The sequence below is a fragment of the Rhamphochromis sp. 'chilingali' genome, assembly GCF_963969265.1.
Source record: "Rhamphochromis sp. 'chilingali' genome assembly, chromosome: 21".
NCBI classification, from domain to species: Eukaryota; Metazoa; Chordata; class Actinopteri; order Cichliformes; family Cichlidae; genus Rhamphochromis; species Rhamphochromis sp. 'chilingali'.
In genome coordinates, this window is record NC_137949.1 from 15,789,114 (window position 1) to 15,808,661 (window position 19,548).

At 40.5% G+C, this 19,548-nt stretch overlaps 1 protein-coding gene across 1 annotated transcript in view; it reads right to left on the reverse strand.

Annotated features, from left to right (window-relative positions):
• Nucleotides 1-14,119, reverse strand: part of alk (ALK receptor tyrosine kinase) — a 122,603-nt gene extending 108,484 nt beyond the window's left edge. The window contains exon 1 of the mRNA XM_080871040.1: nt 13,997-14,119. The gene's annotated coding sequence lies outside the window, so the exon portion shown is untranslated. The remainder of the gene's footprint in view (nt 1-13,996) is intronic.
• Between the last annotated feature and the right edge of the window lie 5,429 nt (nt 14,120-19,548).

Sequence of the window (19,548 nt, forward strand, 5' to 3'; positions counted from 1 at the left end):
TTGTGCATTGAGGAGCTGCTGCTCGATGACGCATATAACAACTTCACGACTCGTCTGTCTTATTAAAAAATATGAAAAGGGGAAACTGAGGTAACTTACAGAAGAGACAGAAATGTGGCACAGCAGCCAAAACAGTCAACTTTTAGGTGAACGCTGATTATTGTGTTAGAATGCATGTGTGTGTGTAACTTTGACCTGTACCATTTACGGATGTGGATAATTAGTTGACTAGGCAGTTAATAGCTACTGCGCTCTCTACTGTCTTTGTAGTTGGCAGGTACCAGCATGCTCTCTGTCACTGGAAGTTATAAACAAGCAAGATGGAAAGCAACACAGGCAACATCCCACTGAATCAGCGTGGTTCTGCTGTATTTTGATCTGGAAAACAGACAGTTGTCCATCTATCGTGGCTGGAGCCTACCCGAGCTGACGATAAACAAAATATGTATGTAGAACAAAACTGCACATAACTGAAGCACTGCATAAGCAACATGAGCGACTGGAAAGTGAGGCAAATCAACATGTGAAAAAAGACAAACAAAGAGCAAAACAAAAAGTTCTCGACAAGATGAAAACCAGGATCTCCTGGCTAACAAAGTAATAATTAATACCACTGCCATGACAGAATTTTGTTAGTCTCCAAACGGGGACCATTATTGTGTGGTAGCTGATACTGCTGGAGCTGGCACATTGGGACAATGGTGTCACAGGATGTGTGAGATGCTGGCGGCTTCTGAGAAAACCTCATTCAATTACAGCCACACCACAAAAACTGCCTCAGAATAACCCAAGGAAGACAGCAAAGAGCTGCAGGCACTGACTCTGGTGTCCAAACACACTACTTCATAATCGAATTAAGCATCCATGGGATGTGCAGGAACATGGCTGATCCAGGGAGGGACCTACACATTATTAGGTCGCTGATTTATATGACACAGACACTGGTGTGGTGTAGAGGCACTGCTGTTTGAGAATACTGTCTAATAGCTCAAACTAAAGCTCTGTCCTAGCTGCTCCCTGGAGTGTGCAATAAAGGTCAGCAGAGTGGTCATAGAGTGATATGTCCAATCTTGCCTCATGGAAACATGGATATAGAATCACACAGTATGTGAAGGCCCTAAATATTTTAAAAATAGATTGATTTTTCTTTTCAATGTTAAAAAAAAACCCTTTAAAAGTTAAAAAATAATAATATTAGAGCTGCTTTTTGGTAAAGAAGAAATATCATCAATTTTCAAAGAAAAAAAAGCAATAAAGGAAGACGAGTTAATCTAATGAGCTCGGAAAGAAAAGCATCTGGTTACAGTCGGGCTGCATTTGGCATCGGTGTCTGTTCTTTAAGTTTCCTTAAAGATGTTTCACCTCTCATCTGAGAAGCTTCTTCAGACCAATTGGTGGAGAGTTCCAGATTTTAATCCCTATTGCAGTGTTCGCAAGAGGGTCGTGGACACCTATTGATCCTCTACCTAATCACACAAACCAAGGTGTGAAAACAGGTTGTGGGTTCACCCGTAACCTGTGATATACTGAGGTCAAATGGCCCAGGGTGTGAGTGGGCATTAAGACATCTGGGAAGGGATCTCAAAACTGGATTATAGATGGCAGACAGTTGGTGTCATAAGCCACCGCCTCTGTTCAAAGATGGTCATTCACAGTGGACATAGATGGCTTCTTTCACTCCTCTTTCAAACTATCTGTCTTCTTTATCCAAAATATGAACACTGGCGTCCTCGAAAGAGTGACCTTGTTCATTTAGATGCAGATAGACACCCGAGTCTTGTCCCGTAGAGGTGGCTTTTCTATGTTAATAATAATAATAATAATAATAATAATTATAGTTCTACAACTGTTTACAACTTGTATAGTTTCATACTTCATATTTCTGTATAGTGTTTCATATTTATATCCTGTTCATAGCCTGTACATACTTATTACGTTATAGCATATTCATAACATACCTTCATACAGTGTACACTGTAACATACCCATAACAGACCCATATTTTTGTACCCTCATACCTATAATAGACCCATTTGTGTAATATATCTATATATCTATACTATTGCTAATATATATTTTGTAATATATCTATAATATTGCTAAAGCACTTTCTGAATGGATGCAAACTGCATTTCGTTGCCTTGTACTTTTGACATGTGCAATGAAAATAAAGTTGAATTCTATTCTATTCTATGTTGTTCCATGCTTTTACGAAGTGGCTGTTTGGTCTCTCCGATGTATAGGTCTGAGCACTCCTCGCTGCACTGTACAGCATATACTACCTTGTTAAGTATGTGTTTGGGAGTTTTTTTCTTTTGGATGAGCAAGTTTGTGTCTGAGTGCGTTGCTGATTCTGAAAAACACTGGGATGTTGTGCTTGGAGAAGACTCTCCTGAGTTTCTCTGATAAACCTGCTACATAAGGGATAACAATATTGTTCTGTTTGCCCTTCTGATCCTTCCTAGTTGGTGTCTGACCTTCTTTTCTGTGCATCTTTGCTGATTTGTTGAAAGCCCAGTTAGGATAACCACGTGTTTTAAGAGCTTTTTTTTTTACATGTGTGTGTTTCCTCTTTTTCCTTTCTTAGACTCTCCACCAATTCCTCTTAGAACTGAAGAAGCTGCTCGGATGATAGGGGAAATGTTTTCAAGAAACTTAAAGAAGTCCAGACACTTTTCTCTCCGAGCTCCTTAGATTACGATGACCTAGATGACTGAGAACCTTCACAGACATGAAGACGGGTGAACTAAACTGTCTGTATCCTAAATGACACTTAAAGCGCTGCTCACTGTACCAATCATCCTAATGTTCCTAACTTTGAATAACCAATAAAGGGACTTTGAACTACTACATAAAAATGCTCATCACATTTTTTCTTATTAAAGAATATAAACTAAAATTTAGTCCTATTACAGTTATTGCCTTAAAATTGGGCCAAGTTGCTGTTTTCCTCCCTAATCTAACTTTGGGTTGTGGTAAGAAATGTGTGATCAGCTGGCATTAAGCAACGTCACCAGTAACAATGTCAACATTTTGGTGGCCATAATAGCAAAACTCTATATCCCAAGGTTTTTAAAGAATGATGTAAGTGTTATTATTGTAGCTTCATATTTTGTGTGGGTGTAGAAAGAGCTAAAAGTAAACATATTTGAAATTAACTTTATCATATGTTTTTTTTTACAGATAACCAAACAAAATAATTAGATATACACACACAGTGTACAAATAAATATTCTGTGTATCTTTATCTCTCAAATTAAAATTGTTGGTGCATATCACTGCACACAAAGAACGTGCTGAGGGGGTTTCTAAAACATACATTCATTTAAAAACAGACTTATCTCTTGTTGGCAATGTGTTTTTTGTGTTATGTATTTACATTCATGAACTAAACCTCTGTGCACATCTATGTAGATTTGTTCAAACTAAACTGGCAGCTTCTTCTCACTTCAGAATCTGCCTATTACATGAAAAAAAAAGTTTAAAGCCTGAAAGACTTTAAACAAAAATGATGACATGCTCAGTGAAATGGTTTATGTATCGTGTTAAGATATTCGTTGTGTGTACTCATGTTGTACATTGTTTAACTGCATTATGGTTACTGTGGTTTAACAGAGACAGTGTTTTAGTGCTCACCACAAGGAGGCACTGTTTCATTGTACGTTCCTAAAACAGAAGAAGAAGAGAAATAGATACGGCACCTATGAGAAAAGTTTTGCCGTGTGTTGAAGAGGAATAAAGTTCATAAAATATTAAGGACATTTGTGCCTCCGTCATCATTTCCCTTCGAGTTGATCGCTGTCGATGCTGCAATACTCAACAGGTTATGGGCCCAGGGCCGACTCGAAGAAGAGTTTTTTCTCATGAAGATCCGGAGCCACAACGGATAGCGGGCTAACGGCTAAATAGCAACATGGATCAACGAGGAGCAAGCAGGCTGCCTCGACTCATGTTTGACGGAGATGAGACCAGATATGAACTTTGGGAAACTAAGGTGCTAGGATATTTGCACTTGTTGGGATTAAAAGCCACTGTTCTGAAGGAACCGAACAGTGAGGCTGAAGTAGCAGCAGACGGTAAGAAGAACGCTGACGCTTACGCCGAGTTAATCCAATTTTTGGACGATAAAAGCCTCTCACTGATTATGAGAGATGCCCCTGATAATGGGAGAAGAGCATTAGAAATATTGAGGGACTACTACGCTGGAAAGGGGAAGCCCCGAATCATCAACCTGTACACCACGCTATCATCGCTTCAGAAAAAGAGGGAAGAGACTGTCACAGACTATGTCATCAGAGCAGAGGCCGCCATTACAGCACTGCGCAATGCGGGTGAGACTTTAGGTGATGGATTATTGATTGCTATGGTTTTAAAGGGACTACCTGAAATTTTTAAGCCATTTGCAATACACGTTACCCACGATAAAGACGATATGACATTTGCTGAGTTCAAAACAAAGCTACGAAGTTTCGAAGACACTGAAAAGTCGAGTGCATCGGAGTATAGCGACAACGTAATGAAAACAGGAGGAAGAACCGGCCGTGAGCACACGAGATCCAGCGCACAATACAGAAACAAGAACGATGAGGACATTGTGTGTTTCAAGTGCGGACTAAAAGGCCACCGAGCAAAAGCGTGCAGACGGAGGACGTGGTGCAGTCATTGCAAAAACAGCACACACAGTGACACCACATGTAGACATAAAGCCAAACAAGATGGCGCGCGGAAGGTCGCAGATGAAAGCGGCAACGGACCCAAACCAGAAACGTCGGATTATGCCTTCAGGATTAAGGGAGTAAACAACAAAGTCCAGCAGTCAGCATACAGCATTGAGGAGAAAGGCCTGTTGGTGGACACTGGGGCTACCACACACATCATTAACAGCATCGCCAAGTTCAAGAGCTTCGACAACGCGTTCAGACCGGAGTCACACAGCGTAGAACTGGCAGACGGTACCCAGTGCAGAGGCGTCGCCCAACAGAGGGGGGACGCAGAGGTGTTCCTGATTGACAGTACAGGCCAGCGACGAAAGGCAACGCTGAAAGACGCACTGTTTATTCCATCATACCCCCAGAACATATTCTCTGTAAAGTCAGCCACTGCATTAGGAGCAACAGTCACCTTCAAACAAGGGCAGGACGTGTTGACCCACAAAGACGGTACTAACTTTAACATTCATGTGTATGGAAAGTTGTACTATTTGCAGACTGAAGTAGAGGGTAATGATAAGTGTAACACCTGTCATGACATACAAGCATGGCACGAGATATTAGGCCATTGCAACTATGAAGATGTAGTAAGATTGCAAGGTGTGGTTAACGGTATGCAGATTAAGGGGAGAACCGATAGACCTGAAAAGGAATGTGAAGTGTGTATCCAGGGAAAGTTTGCACAAACCCGAAACAGAGATCCTGATACAAGAGCAAAGGCTCCTTTACAAATGGTACACACAGATTTAGCAGGTCCGATAGCCACTGAATCTATTGATGGGTACAAATATGTGCAGTCATTCACTGATGATTATTCAAACTCAGTGTTTGTATATTTCCTGAAGACGAAAACTGATACAGTGCAGGCAACAGAGAAATTTCTAGCGGATGTTGCACCATATGGCAACGTAAAATGCATTAGATCAGACAATGGGACAGAGTTCACATGCAGAGATTTCCAAACCCTGTTAAGGAAAAATGGCATTAAGCATGAGACATCAGCCCCGTACTCACCCCATCAGAACGGTACCGCCGAGAGGGGGTGGCGTACTCTTTTCGAGATGGGCAAGTGCATGCTAATTGAGAGTCAGCTACCGAAATGCCTATGGAACTATGCCATTCAAACTGCTGCTGTAACACGGAACAGATGCTTTAGTAAGCGAACAGGGAAAACACCCTACCAAATGCTGACAGGTAAAAAGCCAGACTTGTCAAAAATGCAGAAATTTGGGTCTGTGTGCTATGCATACAAACAGGACAAGGGGAAACTTGATTCAAAATGTGACCAAGGTTTCTTTGTAGGTTATGATAAGAACAGTCCCGCCTACTTAGTTTACCACCCTGAAACTGAGAAAGTTCAGAAACATAGACTTGTTAAGTTTGTGAGCAAAGTAAATGTAGAAAGACAAACACAGACAGATGAGGGAGAACTAAGTAACAACAGTTCTTTAGTTTCATGGAAGACCAAGAAACAGCCCACTGTGGCGCTCTCTACCTGTGAAGCAGAGTATATGGCTCTGGCTTCCACAATGCAAGAGTGTATATATTTAGAACAGCTTTTGAAAGGTATAGATGACTACAGCTACACTCAAACAATAGTGTACGAGGACAACCAGGGAACAATTGCCCTGGCTAAAAACCCTGTGAGCCGACAGAGGTGCAAACACGTGGACATTAAATATCATTTTGTAAGGTCCATTGTAAATGAAGGAAAAATGTCTCTGTTATATTGCGCCACTGAAGAAATGGTGGCAGATGTTATGACCAAACCTGTTTCCAAGCTAAAACTTGCTAAGTTTGCTGACATTATGTTTGGTGCTTAAAAGAAAAAAAAGAGAGAGAGAGAAAAAAAAAAAAAAAGGAAGTGTGGTAGAGATTGTACAACTGTTTATCGTTTATTGTACAACTTTTCTTTGATTCCAGCAACCTGAGTACAAGAGGGGGTGTTAAGATATTCGTTGTGTGTACTCATGTTGTACATTGTTTAACTGCATTATGGTTACTGTGGTTTAACAGAGACAGTGTTTTAGTGCTCACCACAAGGAGGCACTGTTTCATTGTACGTTCCTAAAACAGAAGAAGAAGAGAAATAGATACGGCACCTATGAGAAAAGTTTTGCCGTGTGTTGAAGAGGAATAAAGTTCATAAAATATTAAGGACATTTTTGCCTCCGTCATCATTTCCCTTCGAGTTGATCGCTGTCGATGCTGCAATACTCAACATATCGTTTGCTCTGCCAACAGTTCTGGGGAGCTTTGTGCAAAATGGCTTGCAATGTGGAATGAATTGTGTGGTTTGGGGATTTGGGTTTTTATTACCTTGCATCATAAAGTTCTCCGTGGTTAAAAAATTTTAGAGTAGAATTTTTATATTTTGGTAGGAGTTGTGTGCTAAGGAAGGCTTCACCAATGGTACACACTGGGGCTGATTACTGTCTACGCAAGGCAGTCAGCTTACATGAAAGGATCTGGTAAATGTTTACTTAACATTTCAAAGTCAGATTCCTAATTATCGGGCAGAATGTAGCAGCTGCTTTTTAAGGCGTAATATGAGAAGCACCCGACAGAAATGTTTCAACACCTCTATTTTGGGCAGGCAGAGTAACGGCACTAAAGGTAGCTGAGACCTACTCTGCATTTTTAAAGAATTAATTTTGCAAGTTAAGTTAACTGATTTAAATTAGGTGTTGAGCCATTATTGAATAAGCTAAAATGAATGGATGGATGGATGAAGGTAATGAAACTAGGGCAAACATTATTTGATTCCCAAACCAATGTAATATGTAAGAATTCTATGACATAAACATGAAAACTGTTAATCATTACTCTGCAATATGGTAAAATTCATTAATCAGAGAAAAGGAAGTCCAGTTGCATATTTGCAGAGAATGATTTGGCTCATTTCTGTTAACATATGCTGGATGATTTTTTCATGACTAACATAGACACTGTAAATAAAACCATGAATGCCAAACTCTGCCGTGTTCCTTCAAATCATTTAGCGTGTTTGCACTACATATCACTCAAAACGAATGAAACTGCTGTCATTCAAATGCAATGAAACTGGGCCAGGGTGACTGACATGTAGCACAGTGGAAAAGAAAACCTTGTTGTGAATAGGCAGTCGGAATCCTTTCCCATGAAAACTTTATGTAACTAGGAGGGAAGATGAACACGGTTTTGCCATATCCTTTGTCATTACAAACAACTGCTTGACAGTTTGTCTCCCTAATTTGCCTGGTGTGTTTGTAAGATTGCAGAGAGGTTTAACCCCTGCATCTCAGGAAGGCCACAGTATAGACCTTGTTATTTTTTTCTCATCATCAAAGTGTGAGAAGCGTGTGTACACACTCATATGCAGGTCTATGATTCGTGATAAGAAATGTCAACCTTTGCAGTCCTTAAAAGCTTGAAAGAAATTACTTAAAGGGTGTAAAAGAAAAAGACAGTGACGATTTATCTGTGAAATAACTCCCCCCCCCCCCCCCCCACCCCCACCCCCCACACACACACACACACACAGTTTAGACAGACTTGTTTAGATTTTACCATTTAAAGAGGGTATGTTGGCTACAGTTAAGAATTTTAAAGAAAACACATTTCTTTACTAGCAATTTAGAACCGTCTCTGCCATCTTCTGTGAGCATCTTTGAACCACAATTAATTGTTGTGGCCCAGATAGGAAATAAAAACTTGCCAGTTCTTAACCCTTTAAGACCTACCATAGAACCAAGTCTGCCAGAGCTTACTTTATATTTTTACATGTTGTAGTGCCATTTTTGGGAGCATTTCAAGTTGCTATACATCAATACAACTGTTATAGCCCATATTATAATAATATGTATGCATTAAGTCCATAGTAACTACATTAATTGCAAAAAAGTGCAATAAACTACCAAAAAATTAAAAATTGTTTTTGGTTTTTTTTACATATATTTCTACTTGGAGAAATTATGAGGCTTATCCCCCAAACTTTAAATACAAAAAAGTTGCAAAAATAGTTTACAACAACAGGAAATTTATTTTGAGTGTCTTCATAGTTTTATTTTTGAGATACAGCAATTTTTATATACTGCAGGAAAAACGAAAAACAATCCTATGATGCAAATTTGCAAAGAAAACAGCAGGTGCATCAAAATAAACTATTTCCAGCAGTGCAATTCGAGTTCTAAGCATCCCAACAACTATTCAGAAAAGCATAAAGTCAAACATGACTTATAAAAACACCAGTATAGGCTCTTAAGGCCTACAAGTAAAAAACTACATTTTCCGCGAAAATGACGTCACTTCCGGTTTAGGGCAGGAAATGGCGGACATGCGATCGTTCGCACTGACGTCTGTTTCAATGTGGGAAGTGTTACGAACAGCTGATCAGATCGACAAAGCGTGTTTCTGGAATATTATGTTTTTGTTCCTGCAAGGGCTTTTTATGCAATTTTTGCAAAGCTCTATGTGGAAGGAAACCGTGACTTAGGACAAGCTGAGGGCATAAGATGTAAGTACAACTCCTCCGGTTTCATATGCAAAAAAAATTATTGCGCTAGCTTACGCGGTTGCAGTGCTACCGGAATTTAAAAATAGTTAAGCAAAAAAGAGCGTGCCCGCTCCGACCGGCTTCAAAGGGTTAAAACTGAAACCCTATGGTAGCATTAAAACATATGTGTAATGTGCCTATAAATGTTTTTGATTTATATGTCTAAAAACAACGTAGGTTCATGACCCGGCCTCGATAATGTGGTTTCTATATACAAATGCACAGAAAAAGAAGCAGCGCTTTTTATTTGCAGTAAATGTTTTAGTTATGCAGCATATAGATGTTACAAATCCTGGCACCCTAGGTAGTTCCAAGGCTATCCCACTATTATACACCTCTCTGCATTGAATCATTACTTATTAATAATCTCTGGCTCTGCTCCACAGTATGTCCTTTGTCCTGTCTGACTCCCCTCATCCCCAACCGGTCGCGGCAGATTGCTACCTCTCACTGACCCTGGTTTTGCTGGCGGTTTCTTCCTGTTAAAAGGGAGTTTTTCCTCCCCACTTTTGCCAAAGTGCTTGCTCGTAGGGGGTCATATGATTGTTGAATTTTTCTCTGTATGTATTATTGTAGGGTCTACCTTACAATATATAGCGCCTTGACCATGACCGTTGTTGTGATTTGGCGCCGTACAAATAAAATTGAAATGAATTGAAATAAATTAAATTTCATCAAGATTGGACCAGTTGTCTAGGAGGAGTTTGGGAATAAATATAAGCTATGATCATTATAGCATGATGGCTCAAAAATGAAAACATTTGAAACTTGTTTACTAAAATTTTGTGATATTAAAGAGCAGACAAGAGCTGCTTGCACAGCTTTCCTCCATAGTGTAAAACAGATCCTGCAGAGTTTTCATTGCCTCCTTCATGGTGCTGAAATTCAGTTGCATTTCATCAAACTTTTTTTTTCATCCCTTTTATCCCCGTTTCTACTCTGTACAACAGAAGGTAGGCTGACTGACATTGGGTAACAAAGTTGTGTTGTACAATTTTATACATAAATGGCAGTAATTTCACGCGTTAAAACCAATGGGAGTGCGAGTGCTTTTAGGTCAAAAAACTGTCTGAAGCCAGCGGCAGGTTAGGTTTTTGAAAAATACTGAGTTGCCTTTATTAAGGCAAAATGAAACAAAAAAATGTTCACTTTAAGGGACAAAAGGCCAAAGTGGCCAAAGTTCACGGACTGTTGTGATATCAATGGATATGTCTTTCATATACAGTATATTGATTGTTTTTGTTAAGAAAGACTTATTGATAAACTGAAGAAGACTTTAAACTAGCAACACTGACCATAAAACTACAGTGGTCCCTCGCCATAACGCGGTTCACCTTTCGCAGCCTCGATGTTTCGCTAATTTTTGTGTGTGCTATTTTCCATGCTTTTTTTTTTTTTATATAGCGCATTGTGTTCTGCAAACTGATTGGCTGTAGACCATTGTCAATCAATCTTGCGCCGTGTCTTCTGTACAGTACAGAATGGGTTGAGCGTTTCTAATTTACAGAAATCTTCGATCGCTAGCGTGTGACTCTGAAGTGCTGTACTGTATGTTTGCAAGTTTTCTCCCCAACAAACAAAAATGTCGACAAAGTGGTTTTTTTTACCATCAAAGGCACCTGCGGGTGAAAACACTGAAGTATGACCATGTGTTAATGTTCACTCACATACATATAGTGAAAGGACTGACACACTCTGTAGCATGAGTTTCCCGGCCGGGCTCAAGAGGGCTGGATTCAGTCAGTCAGTGGGCGCCAGAAAACACGAGGCTCTCTTCAGATACTGCTCCCCATACTCAGCTGTTTTACATTCAGCTCCAGTACTACGGGAACATTCAAGCATAGTTTAGCAGTAAGAATGTGAAACCCATAAAACATGCTCAGTCTGAGAGAAGATATATGATCGCGTTCCCTCGCTGCTGCTGCCAGCAGTAGATTACATGTCGAAAGTGGCACAGCGAGCAGATATTTCAGCCAATAAGCATTGGCGGAGAGAGAGGAGGACTCGTCTCGAGAGTGATATTGCTCGGCCGCGCAGCGAGAAGGGCTCAGGCTGACCCTTGATCCTATTGTTCTTAAGAGTGATGGCTAACCATAAACCTGCCTGGCATCAGTGAGGTGAAATGTAGCAACAGGAGACGCAAAACAGATTACAGGCTTCAGGTATAAAATACTCTGAATGGAATCTTCTCAGAGCACACACAGGACTGCCAGGTAGTTTCCAACCTGTACAGTTGCATGGATTTTATCAGCCAATTGTAAGAAAAATCTGAAAGTCACACAAATCACTGCAGACAACGTTTGATTTAATGGAAAACCATTGCTCCCCAAGGCCTTGAATAAAAGTTAAAACTGGACTAACACAAACAATTTAGTCACTATTGAAACAAATGATTTTCCTCAGTGACAGACGAGCATAACCTACAGTTTAAAGGCCTTGAACTATCAGACCAATCATGACTGTCAGGGGACACAAAGAAATCCTTTTAAAAATCAACCTCCGAATCAAACTTACACAAGAGGTACACACATTAAAAGTTTTAATCATTATAATAAAATGATTACTTTATCCATATTTGAAGCACAAAATGTATAATGTGATCTACAGTAGTGTATACTTTTAGATAATACATTTAAATACATATTTTACATATGTCATAACACATTCAAAAACGCAGTGAACATGTTCTCCAGCCTCTATGTACCAAGATATCAAGCTATTAAGTGAATATATTATTATGTATTGTGTAGTGCATTTGGACTCAAAGAATTACACTGACTGTGAATTACGTGCTGGTTATAATAATACACTTTAGTACTTGCAGGTATTAAGTGGATTCAAAGAATTATTTTTACCTTACAGACACACAAAGCCTGTTTCTTTAAACATCCGGATCTTATGAGGTACTTAAAAATGATAAAACACAGCACAGGAGCAGTGCTCACAACACTTCAGTTGGCTGAGCTTTGGGAGCAGTGACAAGGCTGCTGTTGTTTATTGTCTTCACCTGTGCAAATCCTTTGGCTTGTCACTTATCATCAAAGGTAGAGGGCTCCTCGCACAAGTGATCTTTGAGGAGCTGTGCTGACTCATGCGTTGGATGTGTAGTGACAAGGCTGCAGTTATAGTTTTTCTTCTGCACGGGAGGCTCTCGTGGATATCTAAAACCTGTCAGTTCACATCGAGGAAGGAAGGACCCATGACCAAATGATCTACATGAACGACTGCTGAACCTTGTTTCTGTTGTCATAACACTGAAAATGTTGAGTCTTTCCAGCCATGCATTTTCTACTGGGAAACATAATCTCTACAACATTCCCCGGGTCTTCCCCAGCAGTCTCCCCCCAGTTGGATATGCCTGAAATACCTCACCTAGGAGGTGACCTAATCAGATGCCAAAACCATCTCGACTGGCTCCTAGATCAAGCAGTATTGGCATTTTTCCTTCATGCACAGGTCTTGATTCACCCTAACAGACCAATCTTTCAGTGAGTTTCCTGCTATATTCACTAGGGGTGCAACGATACACAAAATTCACGGTTCGGTTCGGTTCGATACTTTGGTGTCACGGTTCGATATTTTTTCGATACAAAAAAAATGTTCATGCCTTTTTAATTTGTCATTTATTAAAATTATAAATATATATTTTAACTCAAAAGTACAGTTTTTAAATTTAACCCTAACCCTTGTGCGTGTTTTTTATTTTGACAGCAAATGCGCACCTGCGGACCACTTATGTGCAGCCCTGGTTATTTAGCTCGTCATATTGCAGCCACAGAAATTATTTTGTCCATGAAACCATAAAGCTGCACTTTCTTTTTGCCTTATAGTCTGATTTGTCATAACTTCTCCTGCTGCTTTTACACACGCACTCACATAAGCTCAGCGATTCTCTGCGCGATCAACCTCTCACATGTTTAAGCTTGCTGCAGGAGATTTCACTTGTCATGTTTGCATAGTAAGCTAACGATTAATAAGACGATGTCAGAGGAATTGGTGCACAAATTATCATCACTCACCAATCAGTACTGTCGCTCTCTATACACAGTTCGCACAATTGCAAAGTGAAAGCAAAAAAACAAGCGCAAATTCAAACGCGACTTCAATATGTCACATATTGACAGTGGCTCACCGATGCCAATGACATAATTACCCAGCTACATTTCTGAAAGAATGCAAAAGCATTGACATATATTTTTCCTACAATAGCCCGACGGGCAGGGAAGAGATAGATTTTGGTAGCCCGACTGAAAAAATCGCTAGCTCCGGGACGTTGGGCTAGCGATATTGCAAGCCCTGTATCTGATTGAGGAATCACTCATCTTTGGAAAAGAGAGTTTATTACAGAGAAATGGCTCTTTCCAAAATAAAAGCCATACTATCCGCTTCTTCTGGGCTATATTCTCAGCAGCATAAGGAGAATCATGTGCTAACAGCTGTCTAAATGACTCGGCTAAAGTTAGTAGCATGCTTGTTGTTTTTGTCTTTGCACTAGGATGATGTCGGGGTAAATGTGCAGTCATATTCGTTGTGTTCCCACTAGTGCTTTCAGGTTAATCTCGTTGAAATGACCTTAACGCCACAACACGGCAAATCTCCGTTAACGAGCTACCGCCTATCGCTCCGTGCATGGGGCTAGACGGCCAACACGTTAACGAGCTAACTGCGCTAACACACTAGTTCACACCAATGTAATTGAGCATTGCATGGCACATTCAACATACTGTTTTACTTTAGTCCATGACTCGCTTACCTTCAGGGTCATACGTCACATGAAAACCAAAATAATTCCAAACGCCAGATCTGAATGAGAGTGGGGGAGGTCCATGTTGCTGAGAGCTTAACTTCTGTCTCGCTAGCTTGCCCTGTGCTCTTCCTTCTGACTATGCTGTCTGTGTGGAGCGCTCAGTGGATCTGCGCTGGACAGTGCAGCCTAGGCGGAGTAGTCGAACACAGATTCACTGAGCGCTCCACACAGACAGCATCGTCAGAAGGAAAATTGATAAAATAAATTACAAATGTTGTATTGTTCGATACATATGCGTACCGAACCGAAAGCACTGTATCGAACGGTTCAATATCGATACGAATATCGTTGCACCCCTAATATTCACCCCCCTTGGTTTTCTTTTTCCCATAAATCCAAAGCTAAGAGCCCCTCAACAAGTGCCAGCTTTCATTGTGCATTCAGATTTAAAAGCATTCTTATGCCAACCCAAGAATACGGCTTTCTTTCTTTTCTTTTTTAAAATAATCACCCAACACAAACACAAATCATCCATATAATGAATACATCTTCTGTCACTGGGTGTTAGAGATTTTTGACATCAACAGTGTGCACAGAAATATAAAAATACCCTCCCATACACATTAGACACTTTTCAAACAGCAGGGAAAAAAGCAAACTATTTTAAATGCAGTTGCAGTGCTCTGTGCTTCTTAAACTACAACAGTTCAAACATCTTCGTACAGGTAAAAAGATAAAGATCAAAGCGATCATCCCATGCCCATGAGGTAAAGTTAACACTGATAAAACATTTCTCAAACTAAAACCAAGACTTTACAAACACAGACACCCATTAGAGACTTACACCTATATGCTGTCTAACACTTCATTTAATTCAAGTCTTAATTAAAATACACTAAGAGGGAGTGAAGCTTTGAAAGCATTTTCTTAAGGAGGGAGCTTTAAGGATTTATTACAATAATACCTCGATTTATTTTGGTGTAAACTCACATCTTGATGAAAGCTGTTGATTTGACTGAAGAGATTTGCCAGACCCTAAACGTGTTGGTTTAATTTTAACATGTCATAAATGCCATGAGCTTATCATTTTATCAATTTAGTTAATTATATTTTGTTGTATGTCTGGATTCAACACCTGTCTCTAGCAGTATGTTAAAGAAAAACTGATTATTATTAAGTTTTCTTCAGTATGTTTTATGTTAACGTGTTATGTGAATAATTCTAAAAATGTCTGGTCCTTAGTTTTAAAAGGAAATGCAAGCAGTTTAACTGCATCAAAAGCTGAAGTTATGACTTTGCCATATTCCTAAGAATCATTAAATATGATTCTATAGTCGACATTAATCTGCAAATTGCTTTGCTGTGCAATCGTTAAAACCTTTCTTGAAAAAACTGCACTTTTTGTGTTACTACATTTGAAATATTAGCTTTTAAAAATGTTTAATTAATTGCAATTTGTATGTTCTTCCAAACATCCCATTAAAAACAGTATGATAATGTCACTTGAAATGACCTGAAAAATATGGCAATAATTTGTCACTTTAATCCATATATTTATGAACCCATCATACTAATGTGTTTCAGCATAAGTCCCCATTCAGACTGCTAATGAAGCCCGTTTGTTGTTTTTGGCAGAACACCAGGCCGCAAGGTCATCCGGGGGGCATATACCCACCATAAATTCTTCATCTCATTAATGTGGACGATCCCACTTCCTATTTAGCATTACGTAGGCTAAAGCAGGATTTAACTTTGTGCTGGCAACAAAAGAAGTGATACACAGAGAGAAAAAACAATTTGTCAGTTTCAATCATGCCCCAACAGGTCCCAGGTATAATTTTATCAGTGATGGCAGGAAACACTCTGAATGCGACAATCTCTAATTCCAATGCCTGGCATTCAATCAAATGGGCTTGCTATTGTGAGAAATGGTGCATATAAAAACTTGGTTTCAGGTCACTAATTTTCATTCCAGGTCCTGGACAAGATTTGATTTCACTAATGAATACAGAGCTTTCGTTTTTTGTTACATTTAAAAAGAAACAAACAAAAAACTATTATATAAAGTGTCAGATGTTAAATTATATTTGAAAGTGGTTGCATGAGATTTTGAGAATAATCTCTTATGAATGAAGAGTGCCTTCACCCAGCACCGAGCTCGAGCAAGCATTGCGCTCATCTTGTTCTACTACAATAAAGCTGAGTTGTTGTTTTCTCCAAGGACAACCAACAAGTTTTTGGTTTTACACATAGCATATATTTAAGGTCAAACCTACTTGATGCTCAAGGATTCTTTCAGTGAGTTTAAGTGTCTCTCCTACCTTCTACATACTCTCCTGCATCATTATTGAAACACTGACATGCGACTTCTTCACGGCTGACTGATCTGCCTGGATTCACTACTGACCCTCAGTCTCACTCCTTACATCTTTCTCCTTCTCTTTCCAACTTTCTCACATTTTTTAAATGTACTTCTGCCTATTAGACACCTGCACAGCAGCAGCAGCAGCAGCAGCGATGTAATCCAGCACAAGTTACATCAGGATGGGACTCAGTCACTCAACATGTCCAGCTGCCATTTGTCTCCTGTATAGTGAGGGACATGTGAGCCATCATCTCACATTAATTTGCAGAAACTTTACAGAGATGAAGGTCTGAGTGCTTAGTCAGCACTTGAGAACAACGCTGCATTCTCATAAACTCCAACAGTTATCTCAGAAATTAAAAAACCATTTAGGCAGATTTTTTTTTCCTGATTAGCCACTAAGATCATGGATAATAACATTAGGCTTAAAATGGGCTATTAAATGTGGGTATTGATGAAAAAGAGAGTCAAACTGAGAAGAAAATGAACCAATTGTGATGGTGTTATTTGGTGTTTAAAGCATCTCTAATGCCTTCAATTATCCAGTCAATCTAGGCAGGAAGGTGAAATTTCAGCCAAGCTACATAATGCTGTCCTGATAACCAGCTATAAGGATGTTACATAAGACAACATTCTGAGTCTGCTTGGTGCATTATTGATTAGAAAAGTTTGCTTTCTAAATTCAAGCCCAACAGCTATGTAGCTAAGTATAAATGGAAAAACAACTAGCTCTGGAAACGTGCTTAACAATACAGTACTTTCATATAAATTAAACACTGGTAGAAATCAAAGCAGATTCTGTTTTCAGTTAACAGAATAGTACATAATTGCTCAAGAATGAATTAAGTGCATAACGCAACTATGACCTTGACTAAGGCTTTGGTAAAGGCTTTAAATGCTGCATTTTTATGATTCATGATGAAATTCAGCTGCAAAGAGGTGTTATGTTTAGTATCATCATTGGGACAACAAAGAAAAATGAGTTTACTTTTCAGCTGGACATCCAACAATAATTTAAGCTTTATAAACTAAAACTGTTCTTCTAGCAGTATTACATTTCTATACTTTAATATTTATATATAGACAATGCTCAATTGACGGAATGAAGATAAAATAACACATTTAAACAGTAATGCAATATGGAACTATTAAAAATTTGATTCAAAATAGTGGAGCAAGACTGCTACCAGTGATTATCTCTACTTCCACTCTCCAGAAATAGAGAAAGCATTCCTCCCATATTGTGTTCTCTTGATTGGCTTAACCAATCAGCTCCAAGACTGGGTCTCTACTTTTAAAGTTAGGCATTGAACTTTAATTTTTGATAAAGGTTTAGTTAAGACTGGATCAGGTGACCCTGAACTATACATCAATGATGCTATCATAAGTAGTCTGACCATAGGATCCAGCTGCTGGAGGACATGATGCACTGGGAATGTCTAATCCACTCTCTCTTTTCACTCCTATTGCATGCATATGGTACTACTACACTAACTATCACTAACTTACATGACTCTCATATTTTGTGAGTACAGGGACAGGGTGGAGCAACAGTTTGACAACCCTCGGAGTATGTGGCAGGGACTAAACACGATCACAGACTTTAGAGGGAAAACCAGCACACCGCAGACCACGGCCTCTCTGTGTGAGGATCTAAACGTATTCTACGCTAGATTCGACACAGCGAACACCATGAGACCGGACAGTGTGCGCACCGCGGATGACGTCAGTGCGCACACTGTGTCTGAGGAGGATGTGCGGAGGTGCTTCAGGAAGGTGAACGCACGCAAAGCTACTGGTCCGGACGGAATTCCCGGCCGCGTCCTCAGGTCATGCGCGGCTCAGCTGGCTGGAGTGTTCACACACATCTTCAACCTTTCCCTCTCTCTGTCTGTAGTCCCAGCCTGCTTCAAAATGGCCACCATCGTCCCTGTACCCAAATCCTCCACCATCTCCTCATTGAACGACTGGCGACCTGTAGCCCTGACCCCCATCGTAAGCAAATGCTTCGAGAAGCTGGTCAGGGACTTCATCTGCTCTGCACTACCCGACTCACTGGACCCTCTACAGTTTGCATACCGCCACAACAGGTCCACTGATGATGCCATAGCCCTGACACTACACACTGCCCTGTCACACCTGGAGAAGAGAGACACGTATGTGAGGATGCTGTTTGTAGATTACAGCTCAGCATTCAATACCATCGTTCCCTCGAAGCTGGACAGGAAACTGCAGGATCTAGGACTGAGCAGCTCCCTCTGCAGCTGGATCCTTAGCTTCCTGTCTGACAGACGCCAGGTGGTCAGACTGGGCAGCATCACCTCATCCCCCATCACACTGAACACTGGTGCTCCACAGGGGTGTGTACTGAGCCTTCTCCTGTACTCACTCTACACCTACGACTGCACAGCCACTAACAGCTCCAACATCATTGTGAAGTTTGCGGACGACACTACAGTGGTGGGTCTTATCACCAACGGTGATGAGACGGCTTACAGGGAGGAGGTCAGCGCCCTGACCCACTGGTGTCAAGACAACCATCTCACCCTCAACGTCGCAAAGACAAAGGAGTTGATAGTGGACTTCCGGAGGTGCAGAGAAGTACACACCCCCATCACCATCAACGGCGCTGCTGTGGAGAGAGTGAGCAGCTTCCGGTTCCTTGGAGTACATCTGGCTGAGGATCTTACGTGGTCAGTACACACAAACAAAACAGTGAAGAAGGCGCAGCAGCGCCTCTTCTTTCTCAGGAGACTGAAAAGATTCGGCATGAGCCCCCGCATCCTCAGGACCTTCTATCACTGTGCCATTGAGAGCATCCTCACTGGATGCATCACCACCTGGTATGGCAACAGCACCGCCTACAACTGCAAAGCTCTCCAGCGAGTAGTGCGGTGCTCTGAACGGATAATTGGAGGTGAGCTTCCCTCCCTCCAAGACATCTACAGGAAGCGGTGCCTGAGGAAAGCGGGGAGGATCATCAAGGACTCCAGTCACCCCAGCCATAAACTGTTCAGACTGCTTCCATCAGGAAGGAGGTTCTGCAGCATCCGGTCCCGTACCAGCAGACTGAGAGACAGCTTTTTCCATCAGGCCATCAGACTGCTGAACACGTCATAGACACCTCAGCTTCACTACTGGAACTTCAACATTATGCACTCCATACTGTATATAAATGCCACTTGTTTTGCAC